This window comes from Brassica rapa, chromosome A09 (assembly GCF_000309985.2).
Source record: "Brassica rapa cultivar Chiifu-401-42 chromosome A09, CAAS_Brap_v3.01, whole genome shotgun sequence".
Classification (NCBI taxonomy): Eukaryota; Viridiplantae; Streptophyta; class Magnoliopsida; order Brassicales; family Brassicaceae; genus Brassica; species Brassica rapa.
This window is the reverse complement of record NC_024803.2, coordinates 17,676,206-17,683,972: the sequence shown is the minus strand read 5'-3', so window position 1 is coordinate 17,683,972 and position 7,767 is coordinate 17,676,206. Positions and strand designations below refer to the sequence as shown.

At 34.3% G+C, this 7,767-nt stretch overlaps 1 long non-coding RNA gene across 1 annotated transcript; it reads right to left on the bottom strand.

Moving 5' to 3' along the window:
- Positions 1-275: 275 nt before the first annotated feature.
- On the bottom strand, positions 276-7,767 carry LOC117128297. The gene is made up of 2 exons (XR_004451559.1): positions 3,485-7,767; positions 276-3,255 (listed from the first exon to the last, which is right to left on the bottom strand). It is a non-coding gene; the product is annotated as an uncharacterized LOC117128297 (long non-coding RNA).

The window sequence follows — 7,767 nt, the reverse complement described above, 5'->3', positions numbered from 1 at the left end:
TAGTGGTTAACTCTTCTCCCTCATGTGGACCAATCCGGAAGCTCAAAGATCTTTTACATTTAGTCCATTTTTTTCTTTTGTCCCACCAACTCTGAACTATAAAACTATTGTATGAATTCACATAATATATTATTGAAAAAGCAAACATGTATATATCATATATGTGTAGTGTACCCCTTTTTATACGGAATTATTGTAATTAGTCCATTCATGTTGGGTTAAAAATAATCAAATGGTATTTAACAAATGCTAAATGAAGCCATGAATTTGTCTTCGTGTGAGATCAGGTGTCGACTAAATAATGCTTGATAATAATGATGATATAAGTTTGCCCCGTGAAAATTCGTTGAAGGATCAGATATGTTCACATGGACAAGCTAGCGCCAAGGAATAAAGAACAACTATTCCATTCTAAATACGCTTGGTTGATTAATTTCTAGACTTTTTTTCGTGTCTCTTATGAGTAATATTTTTTTCTTTTAGTTTTTAATTATTCAGTAGTAAAAAAAACGCAAATAGCTACGGTCAGTATTCGTGGCTATGGTGAATTTTCGTAACTAAATGAAGGCTTTGCCACGAAATATCAAGCATGATTTTCAAATCGTAGCTATACGATCGTAGTAATTTTTGGTTCGTAGCAAAATAGTACCATTTTGAAACGGTTTTGCTACGAAATATTATGTGGCAAGTTGCTACGGTTTTGACACGATGATTTCATGGAAAAGTTGCTAAAAAATAGTGATGGTTGTTTTTGTGGCAAGTTACCACAAATTTGCTACGATTATATTGTCGCATATTGCCACGAAACAGAGATGATTGTTTTCGTCTCTTTTGTTTGTTTTGCTATGATTTAAACTTTTTTTTCCGTGAATAGATATTTCAACGATTTAAAAAAAAAGTTAATTAGATTTTTTTTTAAAAAAAAAAACAGAAAGCAAATTTATATTACATTGAGCTTCTTAAAGCTCAAAAGGTTCAAAAGATTCAAACATTCAAAAGGTTCAAAACATTAAAACATAATACATAATCTTGTTTTTGGGCAAGAAACAGCCATATCTTGACCTACAAACTGAGTTTTGCATTGCACCACCTATCTAATTCAGAATGGTTATTGGTGAGGAGATGTTGAGGTTGTGAATCACCTGGAGCTTGTGACTGATCCTGAGCTGGAGATGGAGCCTAACCTTGACCTTGAGGTTGAGCTTGTGACTGAGATTGACGTTGAGCTTGAGTTGGTTGTGCAGTAGAGGCATGAGGATTGGAAGCTTGAGGCTGTGGAAGTTGCAGAATCATGTTGAGAGTTTATTGAGTTTTAGTCATCTCTTCTTTGAAGTAAGTCTTGAAAGCATGAAAATCAGACTTGACTTCCTAAGTGAGGGGTCTCCAAGCCACAAACCCGCATCTCCATGTCCAGGCTTCGCTTGAGTGTAGCAGGGACCGATTCAGAAAGACATCTGTTCTTGAATTGAACACTACCAAGTCCATAAATGGTGCCCTTGCGTGTTTGTACAAGCTGAAAAGGACAAAAATAGCATTAGCACATATAACATTCAGTCATAAAAATGCAGTCTGATCTTGTTACAAGTTCAATACAAGAGTAAGAAAAAACAAAGATAATGAGCATGAGAGATTATTACCTTGATGTATCCTTGGTTTAGGACACGGTGCTTTGAAGTTGCTGTGCCAGCAGTTGAGGCAGAATGGCTATCTCCAACTGGAGATCCGTCTTACATCATCTCTTCAACCTCTTGCTCAACCTCCAAGATCAGTGCCTTTGCTCGTTCGTCAATGAAGGTCCCATCTTTGCGGATGTGAGCCTTCCTCACAAAGTCGGGATATGGAAGTGGTTCCTCCAAACCTTCATCAATTATCTACAACAAAGGGAATAACAGAAAGTTAGACAATTAGCAGTTAAAAAAGGTAAAGTAAAAAGAGATGGAAAGTTGACCATACGATACTCAATATTTGTAAAGGTGTGTGGTCATGCATCATGGACGTGCATCTTCAGCCCTGGAGGAGCAGAAGTGCGAGACGCAGCTGCTGATTAGCTCTTGGCTTTTGCTTCATCTGTTGACCAATTCGCAAGAATTGTTTCCCAGTCTTTCTCACTGATGTAACTCGGTTGCTTGTTATCCCTCCTTTTCTGGCTTATGCGTCCGCAGATAGTCACTTGAGTTTGAAGCTTTCATTTTTAGTAGATTTCATCATGAAACTTGTCTTCTCAGTAGTATTGTTACTACAAAAGAAGAGAAGTGATTAGAAGCAAAATATTTACTTAAGAATGGGAATGGGAATGCAAATGGTTCAGGATCACTTACAATGAATGAGTGGCACCAACTTGTTCTCTTCTCCTATGGAACCTTTATCCGGCTTTGCCACGGCCTCAGTAGTCTCCCGAAGTTGTGAAGTCGATTAGCTGAGAATTTGATATGTAAAGGTTTGAGTTCGGGTTATGAAAGGAGATGTTTATATATATAATAATGGATTGTCTAGTGTTCTGATTTTTTTGTGTTTTTTTTGGGCTTTGGAAGAACAGTTTTTTTTGTCCAATATAGCTTTGAAAGAGTCGATGTGACAATGTGTGGTAGTTGTAAACTGACCATGATCGGGTAGCTGGACATGCATTAAGGATCAATGTGAGATGGAAAGTTGGTGAAATAATGAAAGTATATGTCACAATGAAATTGCTTGAGCTAGTATTGTACTTTACACAACAAATGTTTGCATTAATGTCAAATACTAAGCACTGTTGCTTCTTGCCTCATGCATCCAACTTTAACCTGGTTCAAACACAGATTACAACAGATTTATTAAATATAAATGTGCCAACTTGTGGTATATTGCTTCTGCTGCCAGAATCAGAAATCTAGAGAAAAAAGATTTGCTCAACTCAAAATCACATCCAACATGAGTTTCAAATAAAGCTAGCAATAGCGTTCTGTAACATTCTATAAAAGGCTACCGAAGTTACGATTTAAATGTATTATATTACCAATCTCAGGTGTATATGATATACTAATGATCAAGCATGAGTTCTCCAAATTTCTTGAAAACTCTTTTAAACATAACACTGGTGAAAGAACCAAGTGGAATAAAATAGGTTCAAAGGATATGTTTACGTATGTTAAAAGTTTGTTTCTGAAGTCGCATGTTAACTTACTTATCGTGTCCTTTACAAAGGAGTTAGAGTTTCTCATCTTCATCATGCACTATCACTGGTATTTTTTGCCTCGTGTGATCAAGACTTTGTAAAACCTGTAACAAAAAATCCATTTCAGTAAGTTTAAAATAAACTAAAATTTTGACGGTATACATCAAAGAAGTGGAGGAGAATTTTCTCAATTTGGTTGATGAATTGAACGAAAGATTAGGGCCTCACATTTTTACCTAGCTGGTGATGCCATTCTAAGCTGGAATATTCCTCATAAATGGAAAGCTTAAAACACTTAACCCTTATATTTCAAGAAAGATATAGGACATTCACCTTTGATTGATCAAAGTTCACAGGCGGGAATACTTGCCGATAGGGGTGGGCAAAAAACCCAAACCGAACCGAACCGAACCAACCAAACCGAAGTTAAACCGAACCAAACCAAACCGTGCTCTTTATGTAACCCAATTGGTTCATGTTTTACTCAACCCGAACGGTTTGGTTTGGTTTGGGTTTAAACCGAACCAAACCGATAATCCAATATATATATATATATAGTAAAAATATATATGATATATATGTGTATTAACATATTGCAAATTTTAGTTAAAGTTTTGTTTTTCATTTTTTCATAACTTTCATATCTTTAAAAAAAATTAGAAATACGATTCAAATAATACTATTATATATAAAATCATGTAGCATAAGTTTTTATATTCTCAATCTATCGTTTATGAGTTGATTATATTTTAATAAAAATATAAAACTGATGCCTTCATATTTTATAACCAACCCGAACTACACCGAACATAACTAGACCATAATAATGTAAACCGAACTAAATCTAAACCGAACCGAACTGAACCGAACCAAATTAAACCCAAACCGAACCCAAACCAAAGCTACTTTGGTTTTAATTGGTTTGAGTTTTATAAAACCCAAATTACCCAAACCAAACCGAATCCAAACCGAACCCGAAACTAAACCGAAATGCCCACCCCTACTTGCCGATGGCGAAGGAAAGCTTCTCATCAAACAAAAGATTTTCATCGATCAGTTTCTTCAACTTAGTATACATCATATTCATGGCTGATTTTGTATCACCATATTTTGACAATTGCTCTTCCCCCTGTGGAGTTATCAAACACACACACACTAAAACACTTAAGTGCATGCATTTCAGAAAATTCAACTATATTGAGGCAAAAACAAAATTTACCTAAATTTATCTAGAGTCAGAAGCTGAGTGATCTCTTTGTTCAATTCTTCGTTAAAAGTCGCAACAGTTTCAAGTCTTTGGCTAATATTGCAGCAGATTTTGTTCTGTCATTTATGAAATAAACATACAAACAATATCATTAATTCAAGGCATAACATAGGCAGATTTTGTTCTGTCATTTATGAAATAAACATACAAACAATATCATTAATTCAAGGAATAACATAGGAAAACCATATATTCGAAAAAAACAGTTAAAAGAACAAATTGTTACTGATCTGGACCTTCAAGATACCTTTGCTTCCGAAACTAAAAAAAATTCCCATACTATGGACCTGTTTGTTTCTCCATCTGGATGAGTCATTTGGATGAAGATGAGAGTTTTGTTTGTTTAGCTACTAAAAGTGCAACTCATTCAGATAGATCATCCGGATGACTTTTGGAAATTTAGACTTAATTTTAAAATCCATTCAGCTGAATCAATTTAGATCATTTGAATAGAGATAGTTCATTCAAAATGGTATAATGTCTATTATGCTCCTAATGTAGTTCACAAATTACAAACCTAAACATAATATCATTTTTGTCACATACGAAAACTGACAAAACTATAAAAACACGTTCTCCCGTAAAAACCTAAAAACTATTTTTTCACGCCAAAACCCCAAAAATACAATTTCCCATCAAAATTGTAAAAACGTGTTTTCCCGTCAAAATTACATAAACGTGTTTTTCCGCGAAAACCGAAAAAACGTATTTTTCCGCAAAAACCGAAAAACGTGTTTTCATGCCAAAATCACAAAAAAACATGTTTTCACGCTAACACCCCAAAACACAACTTTCCGTCAAAACACAAAAACACGTTTTCCCGCGAAAATTGCAAAAACGTATTTTTCCACCAAAACAAAAAAAATCGTGTTTTCCCGCTGAAACCGAAAATCTTGTTTTTTCCGCCAAAGCCGAAAAATCTCGTTTTCCCGCGAAAACCGAAAGATCTCGTTTTCCCGCAAAAACCGCAAAAAAACGCAAAAACCCATTTTCCCGCCAAAAACGGGGAACCGTGTTTCCCCGCCAAAACTGCAAAAACATGTTTTTCCGCCAAAACGCGTTTTCCCGTCAAAACCACAAAAACATGTTTTCTCGCCAAAATCGCAAAAACGCGTTTTCCCGCCACAACCGCAAAACGCGTTTTCCCGCCAATAACGAAAGATCTCATTTTCTCGCCAAAACCGAAAAAATTCATTTTCGCGCGAAAATCGCAAAAACGTGTTTCCCTCCAGAACCGCAAAAAACGCGTTTTCCCGCCAAAAACGTATTTTTCTGCCAAAACCGCAAAACGCGTTTCCCGCCAATAACGAAAGATCTCATTTTCTCGCCAAAACCGAAAAATTTCATTTTCCCGCGAAAATCGCAAAAACATGTTTCCCCCCCCAGAACCGCAAAAACGCGTTTTCCCGGCAAAAACACATTTTTCCGCCAAAAACGCAAAAACGTGTTTTCCCGCCAAAACCAAAAAAAAAAATTTTCCCGCCAGAACCAAAAAATCTTGTTTTCTCGCCAAAACCAAAAAAATGTGTTTTCTCGCTAAAACCAAAAAATCTTTTTTTCGCAAAAGAAAATCGTTAATTTTGAAATAATTATAATGTAAATATATTAAACTAAATAATTAAATGTAATATATAGTTAAAATTAATATCAAACATCTGATTAAACCAACACAAGGGTATTTTGGTAATTTGTTTACTAAACTCATTTGAATGGAAATGAAAATAAAGAAACAAACATAAGATCCATTTAGATGATTTATCTAGATGAGCCATGTGGATGGACAAACAAACAATCACAAAAATCTGAATGGATCATCTGAATAGATCATACAAATGAATCATTTGGATGGAGATGACAAATGGTGAAACAAACAGCCCCTATCTCGAAATAATAGACCTTATTGAACCTTGACATATACATCTCAAGTTCATCCCACTCACCAGAAATACCTTTCTCCTCAAAGTACTTAATATATTAAAAGAACCCAGATTCCTGCTCCAGCCTAACACCACATTAACCAAATTACAAAATTAGACAAAAAGAATGTAACCCCAAAACCAAATCAATGCTTCTTCTCAAGCGTTGTATAAACTGAATTCAGAAGTAAAATGGACTAATGGAGAAGATGAAATTGATTCCATTAATTGATCCTAAAAATTGAAAACACTTAATCAAACGCAAAAGTCATTCAAATTACAAACCTTTCGATGATCTGCTCAAGGGGATCTGGCAAACTCGTCAATCAACATCTCAATGACTTTCGAGATCTCTCATAGTCACCCGAATAAATTAAATTATTCTCAATATTCTGAAGGTACGATTAAAAGGTTAAAGTTATAAATAATCATCATCACTATGAATGAAATTAAATTATTCTCAATTTTCTCCATTCTCAATATTGTGTAGAGTGATGATGTGTCACAATTTTCGACCTCTCCAAGCGTGCTGGTGAAGCTTGATTCCACTCTCAACCCTCTTCTATTTATAGGGTTTGAGGTGTTATTTCGGTTTTGATAGCATTAAGCTTTAATTGTAATGGAAGGGAGACGGAGAGTTAATGGCTTTAATGAAAATTGAAGATTCATTGTATAGAAACGTTGAACAGAGCGCAAACAAGAGACGGAGATAAAGAGATATGGAAGGTAAAAAGTTGAGAGTAAGGAATTTTGTTTTTTCAGGGAAAGGATAAGACAGTGACGTTGAATCATCGAAGATGGAGACGACTTCCGACCTAATGAGTATAATCTTAAACACAGAGTTTGGTTTTCTTTATGTATAAAGTTAATGAGTTCATGTATAAAGTTAAGTTGTTAGATAGCTTTAGAAAATGTGGGTCGACTAAGAAAATATTTAATGGCAAATGTAATTATTCTAGAAATTTATGGGTGGTTGTATCTTATATATCTTATATATTAAAATAGAAGTCACGACTTTGATTCATGTGTGATTTTTTTTTAAAATGGACATATTCCTAAAAAATCATGTTACATTTAATCTATAATTTTATCATTATTAAGCCTAACTAATCGACGCTAAATTACAACAATACGCCTAAAATTCCTGTTTGGATAACCAGTATGTAAACACATCATTTATGAACCAGGAACAACTTATTGAACGTCATTGTAATCAACTCTTGACGACTAACAATATGTTAATTTATAAAATCATTTCATCTATAATTTTGAGTCTACCAGAAATTTTTATTGGACTATCAATAGTTGAATTTAAACAATAGATGATTCATTGGATTTATAAATAGTATAAATTGAATAGATATAATTTAATATTGTAATATTATACATCCATATGTTAATTATTTAAATATTTGTCGATGTTAACTTTTAAA